General features: G+C 43.5%; 1 long non-coding RNA gene across 2 annotated transcripts in view; it reads left to right on the forward strand.

Annotated features, from left to right (window-relative positions):
* Positions 1-14,546, forward strand: part of LOC102901635 — a 31,149-nt gene extending 16,603 nt beyond the window's left edge. The window contains exons 3-5 of one of the 2 annotated variants that reach the window (XR_006591429.1): positions 289-417; positions 5,473-5,650; positions 13,868-14,546. This is a non-coding gene — a long non-coding RNA (uncharacterized LOC102901635). The remainder of the gene's footprint in view (positions 1-288; positions 418-5,472; positions 5,651-13,867) is intronic. The other variant, XR_006591430.1, reaches the window with a different exon arrangement.
* The last annotated feature ends 389 nt before the right edge of the window (positions 14,547-14,935 follow it).

Genomic DNA, 14,935 nt, shown 5'->3' on the forward strand with positions numbered 1-14,935 from the left:
AGGGAGGACAGTCCTGTGGGACTGAGCCCTTCACGTGCAGGATCTGATACTAACTCCAGGTAGATAGTGTCAGGATTGAGTCAAATTGTAGGACACTCATCTGGTGTTGGAGAATTGGTTGATGTGGGGGAAAAAATCCTCACACATTGGGTGTCCGAAGTGTTCTATGGGTAGAAACAGATCTCATTATTTACATAACAGCAAAGCAGAAGTAGAACAGTTGCACCTTTGAGTTGGATGCTTACTGACGTTAGACGCTAAGACCCTTTTGTATTTCTGCTTAACTAGCCCTTGCGTGTTGGCTGTTATTTTCTTGGTAACAAGGCAGCTGCTGGAGCTCTCGTTCCTACATCCACGTTAAGACAGAAGGAAATGGAGAATCAGCAGTTCCCAGTCCTATCTGTCTTCCTTTATCAGGTAATCAACAACTTTCCCAGAAATCCCACAATAGGCTTCAGCTGAAGATTATTGGTCAGAAATGGTCATGTGACTACCTTAGCTGCAGGGGAGGCTCTAAAAGTCTGAAACACAATTGTCCCATTGGTCAAGCATGTTATGTCTCGTCTCCTGGCACTGGTACATTTGACCACAAAGTCGGGGTTCTCTTAGCAAGAGAAAGTGGGGGGTGGGGGTGGGGATGCTTATGGACCGATAACTAGCAAGATCTTCCACAGGTCCCTTTTTGCTGAGTAACTGTATATTTTCAAACTTCCAAATGGTGGGACACCTTGAACCCTCCCAGGTTTCTATGACAAACTTGTAGTTTTGAACCACAACTTGAAATGTCTCAGATATCTGTAACAACCTGGAGACCCTAATTCAAGCCTAGATTCACTAGAATCTCTGGGACAGTAGTCATATTATTAGACTCTAATCTCTATTATCTTTAACATCTGGCAAAGTGTGTGTCTTACCATATGTTTCAATGATATTTAAGTGAGTGGATAAACTCTTAGAATCTCTGAAAAAATCTTAGATAGGAGAAGCTACCTCATATTCAAATTATAATCATGGCTCAAGATTGTGCTGCAAGAATTTTTCTGATTAGCCAGGAAGTGATCCAAAAAGGGAGGATACTTCCTCAGCTCTTACAGAATAATAGGCAATTCCATAAACGAGCATTTTTGTAAAAATTAAGGGCAACTTACTAGTAATGTGCTATGCAACTATTTAAGGTTATTAAAATTGGTCTATATCTAGAGTTCACTGAGACACATGCTATTAATGAGTCTGCCACCAGATTGGCAAGGTAATTCTTGCATTTGAACTCAAGCATATGTTTGGAGTTTAGACAAATTTCTAGAAGGACTTCTTGACATAAGTGCATCATATCTTAAATGAGTTGTATTTTTTTTTTACAATTAATTCTTCTTAAAAAAAATCAAAGTAACATCTACACAGTTTCAAATGTCAAATTGAATTTCAAGGCTGTTAACCTCCAGCATTAGTCCTCTTTCCCCTTTCACCAGAATCCCACCTCCCAGAAGCAGCCATAATCAGTAACGATAGCTGTTCCTTCTGGTATTTTTTAATATTTCCCTCTTTTTTTTTTTTTCAGTGTGTATTTCTTTACTTTGAAGAGAGAGACAGAGAGTGGGAGCAGGGAAGTGGCAGAGAGAGGGAGAGAGAGAATGCCATGCTGTCAGCGCATGACCAGATGCTGAGCTCAATCACATGAGCCGTGAGATCATGACCTGAGCCTAAGTTAAGAGTTGGACACTTAACCTACTGAGCCACCCAAGCGCCCCTGTATTTCCCTGTTTCTAAGTAGCATACCCACACTTAAGTTACTGATTTTGTTTTTCAATTAAGACTTTATGTATTAATCTCCTATTATTTTGTTATTCTTTCATTGTCCTGGTCATTCATTAGGCCCTTGGAACCAGGAATCTTACATCCTTCAGTTCTGGGAAGTTTTCCTGTATTATTTCTGTGAAATTGTGGTTTGTAATAAGAAAAGTGTTCTTGGGGGGCGCCTGGGTGGCGCAGTCGGTTAAGCGTCCGACTTCAGCCAGGTCACGATCTCGCGGTCCGTGAGTTCGAGCCCCGCGTCAGGCTCTGGGCTGATGGCTCGGAGCCTGGAGCCTGTTTCCGATTCTGTGTCTCCCTCTCTGTCTGCCCCTCCCCCGTTCATGCTCTGTCTCTCTCTGTCCCAAAAATAAATAAAAAACGTTGAAAAAGAAAAGTGTTCTTGGTTTCTGTCCTCTTCCTGACAAGGAGCTCCTACAACCCTTGCATTTTCCCAAGTGATAAGGGCTATAAAAGTGAAGTGGGGGAGGTGGGGCAGATATAGAGGAAGGTGGAAGGAGAGGTTTTGTTATTCATAAGAGCCTATTTCAACCACACCTGAAGTTATGTTAATGAGGCAAACTTTTGGAAAGACCCTAAGGAGGAGAGGGAGCTGGTTGCTAGGGAAACCATCTTTGGATTAGAGGGTTCAGGCCCAACTCCTACTTTTGGGGAGGGAAGAGGGACTGGGACTCGACTTAACCAGCAATGGCCAATGTTTTCATCAGTCACACCTACAAAGTGAAACCCAAGGAGGGCATCATGGGAACCCTGATTTATAGCTGATCCGTCAGAAGCACAGGTGACAACCTGTGATAGGTGTCTCAAGTGGGAAGTAGTTTATAGGGCTGCGTCCTTAACTTTTGGGATCTGATGCTAATTCAGGGTAAATAGTGTTAGAATTGAATTGAGTTGGAGGACACTGGGTTGGAATAGAGAGTTAGAGAATTGGATGGTGTGGGAAACCCTCTTCCCCAGTTTGGTGGCCAGGAGTAAATAGTGTAGAAAGAAGAAATAGACTTTCCACTTCTTTGATGATTTCTTCCTATTTATTCTCTCTTTGTGGAACTTTTTGTGTGTTTGGTGTTTTACCTCTTGGTTGAGCCTTTAAACCCACCCCCTCTCCCATCCCTGGCTGCCCTTTCCTTCCATATTAATTTCCTTAGCTTATTTGTTTATTTGTTTTTTGCTTTATCTTTTATGGAGATTTCTTTAACTTTTCCAAGTCTTCTATTGACTCTATTTCTTTTTCTTTCTTTTTTTTTTTAAGTTTATTCAGTTATTTTGAGAAAGAGAAAGAGCGCATGCTCGCAAATGGGGGAGGGGCAGAGAGAGAGGGAGAGAGAGGATCCCAAGAAGGCTCAGCACTGGTCAGTGCAGAACCTGACTTGGGGCTTGATTCCACAAACCATGAGATCATGACCTGAGCCCAAGAGTCAGAAAATTAACCAACTGAGCCACCCAGGTGACCTCTTTATGTCTATTATATTATTAATTCCGAAAGATTCTTTCTTATTCTCTATTACCTTTTTATGGTAGGATTTTCCTTCACCTTATAAAATTCCTCTTTTTTATCTCTGTGAAGATATTGAGTACAATACTTATTTTAAAGTTTTTTATGTTCTATGAGTTATCTTTTTCTCCAAATGTCTTTTTTATATTTGTTTGTGTTGGTCTCTACTGCATGGGCTAGTTGGAGCTGGGGGCTTTGTCTCTCTGTTTGCATTTATGAGTGAAAGCTCTAGGCTGTTGATTGAAAACCGTGTGGGGTTGGCTCATTGACTGGTGGGTTTCCGATGATGATCAGGCCCATCATATCGGTCTTTTGTTGGGAACTCTCAAAACTTGATTTTTCACCTGAACTAAAAGCTAATCCATTTTTTTCCAGAGAATAATTTTTCAAGTTTTATCTGGGGGATCTCCAGCTTTTATGCTGGCATTCTGAAAGTGAGGTAGGAGAAGGAAGCGGAGGTCTTCTCATTCAGTATGCAGAACTTTTCTCTTCATTTTCCTTCTTTTTTTTTTAATGTTTATTTATTTATTTTGAGAGAAAGAGAGCATGAACAGGAAAGGAGCAGAGAGAGGAAGAGAGAGAATCCCAAGTGCTGGAAGGGCCGTGAAAGAATTCATTCAAGACAGACCAAAGGAGACAGAAGTTTATTGAATATATTTCAAGGGAGCCGTGAGCAGGACAGCAAAGGAGAGGCCGTCTTTCATGAGGCAGTGGGTCAGGGCTGTTTCTAAAGGGGGAAGGTTGGGGGCGCCTGGGTGACTCTGTTAAGCATCTGACTCTTGATTTCAGCTCAGGTCGTGATCTCACAGTTCATGCGTTCGAGCCCCGCATCGGGCTCTGCACTGACAGCGTGGAGGCGCCTCCTTGGGATTCTCTCTCCAATCTCTGTCCCTACCTCTCCCTCTTCTTTCAAAATAAGTAAATAAACTTTAAAAAACCCGGGGCTTGGGGGGAAGGTGAGGAGGTATGGCACATGGAATCTTCCCCTTTCTTGGAAACTGTGTCTGGTTGTAAGTAGCCCATTGGTCAGTTAGGGCCCATGGATATTTTGGGGTGGGTTGCCTGATGGGCCTGTTTGTATTCAGCCAGGTGGTCACTGTGAGCCCTTTCTACATTTCATTTCTCAAGCCTGTTGTCTAAAAGCAGCCTCTACAGGTTATAATTTCTCAATTGCTTTCATTTAAAAAAACCTTTTTTTTTTAAATGTTTATTTATTTCTGAGAGAGACAGAGAGAGACAGAGTGCGAGCAGGGGAGGGGCAGAGAGAAAGGGAGGCACAGGATCTGAAGCAGGCTCCAGGCTCTGAGCTGTCAGCACAGAGCCGGACGCAGGGCTTGAACCCACGAACTGTGAGATCATGACCTGAGCCAAAGTCCGACACTTAACTGACTGAGCCACTCAGGCGCCCCTCATTTTTTTTTTTTTTTAAAGTAGGCTTCCAGTCCAGCACAGGGCTTGAACTCAGGACCCTGCGATCAAGACCTGAGCTGAGATCAAGAGCTGGACGTTTAACCAACTGAGCCACCCAGGCACCCCTCAATTGCTTTTATTTATTTACTTATTTAACATTTTTATTTTATTTTATTTATTTTGAGAGAGACAGAGATAGAGCAAGTCGGGGAGGGGCAGAGAGAGATTGGGAGAGAATCTTAAGCAGGTTCTGTGCTGTCAGCATAGAGCTGGATATGGGGCTTGATCCCATGAATCATGAGATCATGACCTGAGCAGAAACCAAGAATCGCAGGCTTAACTGAATGAGCCACCCAGGCGCTCTGAATCATTTAGTTAAATAACTCGTTCCTTGTTTTTGCTTCTGCAATAGTGTGATTTTTAAGAAATATCTATTTGGCCATTCAGATGACCAAAATATATTTCTCACGTATATATTTGGTCTTCATCCACAGTTCTGGGCTCACAGCCCCTCAGACCCCTGGAAATTCCTGAGAGTGATAAAGGTGCCTTTTATCATATAAATGAAAGTGACATTTGGACCCCACCCAAGGGCGGGGCTGGTTGCCCAAAGGGCAGACCTAGTTATTAGAGGGTCACAACTTTTAGTCTGACCTTGCAACCTCCTGACCTCAGGACCTGAACCCTGGGGAGCCGGGGAGGGGAGAGGGGCTGGAGGCGGAACCAGCCAATGGGCCAATGACTTAGTCAATCTACACTAGGCACTGAAGCCTCTCGAAAAACCCAAGAGGACCGGGTTGGGAGAGCTGTGTTGGTGAACACGAGGAGGCTCAGGAGGAGTGGCAGCTGGAGAAGTCTGGAAGCCCCTGTGCCCTTTCCCCACACCTTGCCCCAGGCATCTTCATCTGACCCTGTGATTCACCGGCACACCCTTTACTGGTAAGTGTGAGGAAGTGTTTCCCTGACTTCTGAGAGCCACTCTAGCAAATGGAAAGGAGCTAAGGAGGAGGCGGCTGGGCCCTCCAGACCCTGGGCGCTGGGTGGGGAGCTGGGGTTGCAGCCTGTGACTTGTGAGCGGTGCGTGGGGTGGGCAGTGGGGGGGTCTTGCGGACCTGAGCCCCCAGCCTGGGGGATCTGATGCTCTCTCTGGGTACGGAGTGTCGGAATTCCGTTCTCGGACACACTGCTGGCTTCCAAGACTTCTTTGGTGTTGTGTGGGAACCCCCTTTCCCCACGTTGAGATCAGGAACAAGACAGAGCCCGATTCAGGGCTCAAGCTCACAAACCAGGAGATCGTGACCTGAGCCGGAACCCAGAGCCAGATGCTTAACCAACTGAGCCACCCAGGCGCCCCTATATATTACCTCTTTTTACACCATAGTGGCAAAGCATACATACTGTTCTGCACTTTGTGCATTTTACTGATCTATATAAAGATTATTTTATATCAGTATATAGTATTGTTTCATATATATATGTAGAGCTTACATTAATATATATATTACATTAAAAATATATATATATGTAGAGATTGCATTAAATCTTTGTGATCTTTGCCAAACTGATGGTTCAAAAAATGATGTCTTGGTGTGTACCTAATTTGTAGTTTTCATATAATAAATGGACTGAGTGTGATAGCTCAGATTTAAGCCATTTGTATTTCTTTTTAGTTGAATTCCTTATTAATATCCCTTGCTCATTTTCTTTTAGATTATTATTGATCTGCAGGAGGCTTTTATATTTGGAGAAATTAATCCTTATGATATAATTTGCAAATACTTTCTTCCAGTTTTTCATTTACCTTTTGGTTTTACGTACGGTGTTTTTTGCTATACAGAAAAGTTTTATTTTATATAGTCAAATTTATCAATAGTTTATTTTAGGAGTTCTAGGAATTTCAAAATAGTCTAGGAAGCTTTTATACGGAGAGTATAAAGCATTGCTCCCATGATCTTGCAAAGCATTTTTTTTTTTTTGGTTAGTTATCCTGATATGTATTGGAGATATGGATCCAACTTAATTTTTTCCACATAGATACTCAGTGGTTCTAGATTTGTAGGCAGATAATAATACAGTTGCAAAATATATAAAAAAATATTTTTCGAACTACAAGGAGAAATGAACAAATGCATAATCTTGGGCAGAGACTTTTAACCCCTTTCTCTTAACAACTGATCCGATATTTAAAAAGCCTAATACAAGGGATGCATTTCTAGCAAGAGTGATCAGAAGAAAAGGAAGACGTCACAAAGAACCCTGTCAGAAATTTCAAAAAGTGCCATGCATGTAGGTTCTGTAGCCACTGAAATGATAGTAAGAGGATCTTGGGAATAAGTTTGCCAATAATGAAGTAACACGTTTCTAGTAAATCGAATTTGCTCGAGTGGCCACGGGAGTGAAATCGAGAATGTGTGAAGTCCTGTAACGGTTCAAACAAATTGAATCTAATTAAACACTTTTCCACAAAAGAAGTTCCAAGTTCAGAATGCTTTACCTTTTTGTTTCTGGATAGTATTTAAAGGACAAAGACCAACAGTCTTATACATACTCCTTCACAGAACTGGAAAAAAAAAGTAGCGCTTTACAGTCAGGATAACTTCGATATCGATAATCTGCAAAGTTATCGTGAGAAATAAAATTGATAGACCTGCCCCTTTCAGATGTAAAAATCCCAAACAAGTTATACTATTAATACATCAAATCACTCAACATGTAAAAAGGGTACGCATTCTGAATGAGTTGAGTTTATTTCAGTAAGACAGGGTTAGTATAATATTAAAATATCAATACGGTGTGGCATGTCAGCCGAATAAAGGAGCAACATAATAGTGTTAATTGAATAGATGTAGTAAAGGCGCATAATAGAATCCAACATGCATTCATTCTGAAAGCTTTTTATAAACTAGGAATACCAAGAAAGTATTCTTAATCTGGTCAAAATCGTCTATAAAAAACTACAAATGACATAATTCTCCTCCCCACTCCAAGACACAATCCTTTTTTAAAAATTGTTTTAATGTTTATTTTTGAGAGAGAGACAGAGAGACAGAGAGACAAAGTGTGAGCAGGCGAGGGGCAGAGAGAGAGGGAGACACAGAATCTGAAACAGGCTCCAGGCTCTGAGCTGTCAGCACAGAGCCCGACGTGGGGCTCGAACTCACAAACCGTGAGATCATGACCTGAGCCGAAGTTGGACCCTGAACCGACTGAGCCACCCAGGTGCCTCTAGAGATTTTATTTTTAAGTATTCTCTACCCAACATGGGGCTCAAACACACAACCCTGACATAGAGAGTTGCATGCTCTACCCACTGAGCCAGTCAGGTGCCCCACGAAAATAAAACCATTTTAAAATCCCTACAAATCAATAAAAAAGACAAGACTATCCAATATAAAAATAGTCAAGAAACTTAAACAGGAGTGTCACCATCTAAATGGTTTGTAAACATATGAAAACATGCTCAATCTTCTTACCAATTGGGGAATGAGAAATTAAAACTTCAATATGACACCAGTACATAACTTCTAGAATGTCTATAATTTAAAATACAGACAAGTACACGGAGGATGTGGGGAAGTTGGAGCTCTCATACTCTCCGGGTGGGAGTGTCAGTTATTACACATACTTTGGAAGCATCGTTTACTAAAGCCAAATATGCACACACCTTAAGATCCAACAATTTTACTTGTAAATACATATTTAACATGGTGCACGCATGGGCACTTGGGTGGCTCAGTAGGTTAAGCGTCCGACTTCGGCTCAGGTCATGATCTCATGGTTCCTGAGTTCGAGCCCCGTGTCGGGCTCTGTGCTGACAGCTCAGAGCCCGGAGCCTGCTTCGGATTCTGTGTCTCCCTCTCTCTCTCTCTCTCTCTGCCCTTCTCCCACTCATGCTCTGTCTCTCAAAAATAAACGCTAAAAAAATTGCACACACCTTAATGTGTACCAGCAGACATACAAGAATGTTCATATCTGCATTATGCATCACAGCCCCATGTTGAAAACAATCCACAGGGTGCCTGGGTTGCTCAGTCTGTTAAGCGTCCAACTTTGGCTCAGGTCACGATCTTGGCGTTGGTGGGTTCCAGCCCCACGTCGGGCTCTGTGCTGACAGCTCAGAGCCTGGAGCCCGCTTCAGATTCTGTGTTTCCCTCCCTCTCTGCCCCTCCCCTGCTCTCTCTCTCTCTCTCTCTCTCTCTCTCACAAATTACAAACTTTAAAAAAGTAGAATAACATTTATATGAAATTCAAACTGAAAATCTCAATTAAACTTGAGATACACACCTAAAAATTATACAAAAAATGAAGAGGTGTGGTTATCATAAAAGGATCATTGCTATGTTCAGTGGGGAGAAAGGGAATTATGATGGGAATGGGGTACAGAAGGGCTCTGGGCAACTGAATCCTATTTCTTGTCCTAGGTGATAGTTACACAGTGTTGATGATAATTCATTAGGTGACACATTTGTGGTTTCTATGCTTTTGTGGAAATGTAACATGTTTAGTAGTAAAGATATATAAAGGAGGAACATATTTTACATCCTGTTTTAATTAATTAATTTTTTTAGTGTTTATTTTTGAGAGAGAGACAGAGCATGAGTGGGAGAGGGGCAGAGAGAGAGAGAGAGAGAGGGAGACACAGAATCCGAAACAAGCTCCGGGCTCTGAGCTGTCAGCACAGAGCCCGACACGGGGCTCGAACTCAGGAACCGTGAGATCATGACCTGAGCTGAAGTCGGACGCTTAACCTACTGAGCCACCCAAGTGCCCCTTACATCCTCTTTTATGTGTTAAGGTCAGAAATGCAACTGAAATAAAAATTTCATGAAATAATACCTTCACTGTGTGTGATACACTCAGATATATCCGATTCTTTTCTCTCCTTTTGTCTTCCATCTCATTCCATTTTTATTTCTTTACTCATTTTTGAGAGAGCACAAGCAAGGATGGGGCAGAGGAGGGGAGAGAGAGAATCTTTAGCTGGCTGTGCACCCAGTGCAAGGCCCTACTTGAGGCTTGATCCAGGATCTTGGGATCATGACCTGAGCCAAAATCAACAGTCAGATGCTGAACTGACTGAGCCACATGGATTCCCCCATCTCATTCCATTAAAAACAAACAAACAAACAAACAAACAAACAAAAAAAACGCTGGCCATAAGCTACACCTTTTTATTCTATTCTATTTTATTTTACTTTTTTATTTTATTTTATTTTATTTTATTTTATTTTATTTTACTTTATTTACCTATACCATGATTTTTTAATTAATTAATTTTTTTTTATTTACATGCAAGCATACAGTGCAACATTTCAGGAGTAGATTCCTTAATGCCCTTTATCCGTTTAGCCCTTACCCCCTCCCACAACCCCTCCAGTAGCCCTCTGTTTGTTCTCCATATTTATGGGTCTCTTCTGTTTTGTCCCCACCCCTGTTTTTATATTATTTTTGCTTCCTTTCCCTTATGTTCATCTGTTTTGTCTCTTAAAGTCCTCATATGAGTGAAATCATGATATTTATTTGTCTTTCTCTGACCGACTAACTTTGCTTAGCATAATACCCTCTAGTTCCATCCACGTAGTTGTAAATTGGCCGTAGGCTACACTTAACTGATTTAATGATTTGCAGTTTGAAAAACGTTCACCCTGGCATTAAGAAACTCTTGGGGTTCCTGGTGTAGCGACTGAATTGATCCCAACTGAATTCCCAGTCGAATTCCAAGTTGGGATCAGAAATACCCATCTCTCTCTCTGGCAGGGTTGCTCACTGTCAACACCACTGGCATTTGGGGCTGGATAATTCTTTGTTGTGGATGCTTGTCTTGTACACTGTAGGTACTTAGCACCGTCTCTGGTCTCTTCCTGCTAGGTGCCAGTAACCCCCCCTCCCCCCCACCACACACACACACCTCCAGTTGTGACTCCCTAGCAGGCAAAATTACCTCTGTTGAGGGAACCACTACTCTAGAGGCTCTATAACTTTCTAAACTTGGCTCTGCCTTTATAAAGAATCCATAAGTTAGCATTTCTCGAACATCAGTGCACATTAGCGTCACCCGGATATTCTGTCTGAGAAGTGGGCTGGGAATGTGCCTTCTTAACAAAGATCCCAGGCGACTCTGATTCAGGTATTTCCAAAGATCACACTTTGAGAGACATTGCCCTAAGATGACTGCCCTCTTGAATGAAAATTCCCTTGGAGGCATTAGAATGTTCCAGATATATTAGTTTTCAAGGGACAGGTCAAGGCACCGGAAGATAATAAGCTTCTGCTGGGTAAGAAATCATGCAAAACATCCAAGGTCTCTTTAGGGGGCAGATCTGGTGCAGACACCGGTGAAATCACAGCCATGGGGTCTGTTCTCTGTGTCATTGTTCTGTGACGTGTGCGGAGCTCACCGGGGAGGGGCTGTGGAACCGCAGAAACTCAGTCTGACCTTTCTGAGTCCGCGATTTCCCTGAAGCTCACCCAGGAGCATGAACCAGCATCCCTAGTAAAGACACTGCCGTAGCATTTGCCAATTACTTCATGCCTGATGGAGAAGCTGAAATGCCTCCCCATACTTCAGATTTTTTTTTTTCATCCCAGTTAATTGTTCTTCCTAAATTGAATGATCTATTTTTGGAACTAAAAGAGATGCAGTGTAGGGAGAGAGGAACCGACAAAGCCCAAGGCAGAGAGGGGAGGTAGTCGGAGGAAATGCAGGAATGAGAGGGGATACTGAGTGAATCATCTCCCCCCCCCCCCCCCCCCCAGCAAACGCATCAAAAGCAGAGGAAGGGCGTTCTCCCCCTGCGAGCAGGTGGGTGACACAGGAGGGGCCGGGAGTCTTGCTGAAAAGAGGAACACACGAAATGAAACAGGGCAAAATTCTGGGAGTCGTTGTGACCCGGAGGCTCAGGCCGCAAAAGTCATCGGGTGTTACCTTGGAGCTCTCTAGTGGGTGAGAGCGCGTTCTTATCACCGAATCAGAAGACGAGAAACCCTGCTCCTTTACCCTGTTTCCTACTGGAAATTTATTTGAAAAGCGCTGTGGCCTTAAAATGTGCAACTGTCTAGTGGACGTGATCCCAAGACTGGCGGGTCTTCGGATGCATTTCGTCCACAGGCGCGTCCGATGAGGCACGTGTGCCCCCCGATATGTGTATTTCTAGTGAACCCAGAGCTGGAAGTAACACCCCCCTCAGCCAGACCCTCTGGCTATTGCCAAAAATGCACTTGAAAAAAGGGTAGGCAAGTATTGGACCTGACCATCGGCGTGGATATCGGCATCATGCGTTTTATTGCCTCCGTAAATAATGCTTCTGTTAACTCCAGTGGCTTCCTCTGATCCTTCTGCAGCCTGAACGTCATGCTCAAAGCTTTGGAGCCTGCCCACGCTAGCCATCTCTATTGCTTCTCCTCTCTAGGCATCTCAATTGTAGTTACATCTTTAAAAGACTGTCGTTTAGGCTGTGAAATGTTTAGTAAAACTACAAAGCAGAACACACGTCATTTTCTTCAAAACACATAAGCATTTTGGCCTGCAAAAGAGAAGACTCCGAAGACAGCCAGCTCGACTTTAAAATGCATGGGGGAAAGCAGAGACCTTTCCAAGGCCCACACGATCATGCCATTCCTTTCACCCCTCAGTGGATATTTTAACGATGCGTGTAGTTCACTCCTGAAATGATTCAACTAAGGAAAGGGAGAGGCGGCCGACCCCTGGCTACGTTTGCCTTGTACCTGCCGCGAGGGGTCCGGAAGAGGAGCTCCTTGACTGTCCACGGCATCAGTTTTTCCCATTCTCCTGCCATTTTCGTCCAAGCATCCAGGGGGTAGCACATCCGGATTTCTCTGTGTGTCGGAGCAGTTGATTTCCAGCCACTTTACCAGGAGACTCTAACATCACAGGGGTGGAGAGTGGAGCATGGGCAAAGAGGGGAAAGATCGTGGGAATGATAGCGTTCAACCAAACAGGCTTTGCAGATCCCTTTCACGCCAGGTTATAACACAAAGATTGTAGGACTGAAATATCCTTGCTTTCCTCCTCACGCATGTCCATGTTCGGGCTGATTGAGTAAACTTCCGTTTGGTTCTAGATAGCTTCTAAAGGAGATGAGGTCCTATAGTGCAGTGACAAAGAATACGGGCTTTGCAGCGGGCATGCCTGGGTTGAGATTTTGGCTTCATCTAGATTCGTGCAACCTTGGGAAAACCGAGTGACCTCGAGTCAATGGCCACCTCTTTATGCATATTGACTCCTCTGTAAAATTAGAATAATAGTAGTGTGCGTCACTACCGTGAGGCTGAAATGTGTAGTTGGATGGAAAAATAGCTGGAATGAGGGGCGCCTGGGTGGCTCGGTCGGTTGAGCGTCCGACTTCGGCTCAGGTCATGATCTCGCGGTTCGTGAGTTCGAGCCCCGCGTCGGGCTCTGTGCTGACAGCTCGGAGCCTGGAGCCCGCTTCGGATTCTGTGCCTCCCTCTCTCTCTGCCACTCCGCCGTTCATGCACAGTTTCTGTCTCTCTCTCTCTCTCTCTAAAATGTAAATAAACATTAAAAATTAAAAAAAAGATAGTTGGAATGGTTGGTTCTGGTCTACTCATTACGAAAAATAGAAGTTATGATTGTTGGTGTTATTAGTATTATTTCTTTTATACATTCAAAATCACTGACAATGATGTGGGAGATTGAATTCTAACAAATTCTGGGGAGAAATGTCAACAGTCAGGGATGGGGTGCTCCCCCTATCCATAGGTATTGAGATAGCTCACACTTTGAGTAACCCCGTCAAGTCCTTCCAGAACCTCTCTGGATTTTATATTTCTGGAATGCCCCTGGGAGTATTATAAAGCATATTCATCTGGATTCAAAGATGGGATATTTTTTTTTTTCTAGAATTGCCCTGTGACATCCTATCTTGAGTTTGTTCTTTCCGGGGAGTCTTACAGGAGTAAGAAATGGAAATGTTTCCGGTTATTTGAATGTGGTTCAGGTGTGGGTCCTTGTTCACTTCTGTTACCATGTGTTTGGTCAGGAGTTGAGTGTTGTTTTTGGCACTTAAGTTGTCAAATCCACCATTAATTGAATAATCCGCTTAACCCTGATTTTCTGGGTCTACAGGTGGTTATCGTGGCTATACTTCTGCTATTTTTATATTGTTTTTATTTCAGATGTAGGAAACATCTACGCTGCAACTGTCTCTGTGGCCTAGTCTCACCTCAAAATCTGGTCCGGGGATCTTGATGGATTACTCTTTGTGAGTGAGTAGAAGAATAAAAAGACGGTCTTCATTCACTGAAAGTGTATTTGCTCATTGAATATTTACCAAGCCCCCATTATACATGTAAGTTACTGTGTTTGCTATTGAGAACAGACTGTTGACTGAGATGGACCCCGCCACCTGCCCTCATGGGTGCATTTTGGTGGGAAGAGTACAGCGGATGCTCTGTGACTATGTAATGAAGACATGAGACCAAATCTGAGCGGTCAGAGATGTTTTCTTGAAGAAGTAACATCAAGCTGAGGTTTGAAGGATGAATAGGCATTTATTAAATGGGGAGGAAGAGAAGAAAGAGGCAGAAGGAATAGCGTGTATGGCCCTGGGCATGGCAGGAACACAGTGAAATGATGTGAAGGAAGGTGGGCACAGAGAAGAGGGGGGAGTTGGATGTGAGACAGGGAGAGGGAGGCAGAGACGGGCCAGGCAAGGACTCAAGGCCAAGTGAGGAGTTTGAGCTTGACCCAGAAACAATGCGAAATGACGAAAGAGAGTGACCTGATCAGAATGGTGTCCTTTTTAAAAAAAAAAAATTTTTTTTTTAACGTTTATTTATTATTGAGAGACAGAGAGACACAGAGCGTGAGCAGGGGAGGGGTAGAGAGAGGGGGAGACACAGAATCGGAAGCAGGCTCCAGGCTCCGAGCTGTCAGCACAGAGCCCGATGCGGGGCTCTGACCCACAAACTGTGAGATCATGACCTGAGCCGAAGTCGGTCGCCCAACCAACTGAGCCACCCAGGCGCCCCAGAATTGTGTTCTTAAACACACTGGCTACCTTGTGGGGGAGAGAGAGTTTGGACATAGGGAAAATGTTGAGTAGACCATTAGTTTGGAGGAATTGTGAACAGGGGCCGTGGCAAGGTAGATGTGGATAGAAATGGATACAACTGAGGAACATTTAGGAGATGACGCTGAAGAGGTATTGGTGATAAGAATACGGGAGGCGAGATTGCACACTT

This window comes from Felis catus, chromosome F1 (assembly GCF_018350175.1).
Source record: "Felis catus isolate Fca126 chromosome F1, F.catus_Fca126_mat1.0, whole genome shotgun sequence".
Lineage (NCBI taxonomy): Eukaryota > Metazoa > Chordata > Mammalia > Carnivora > Felidae > Felis > Felis catus.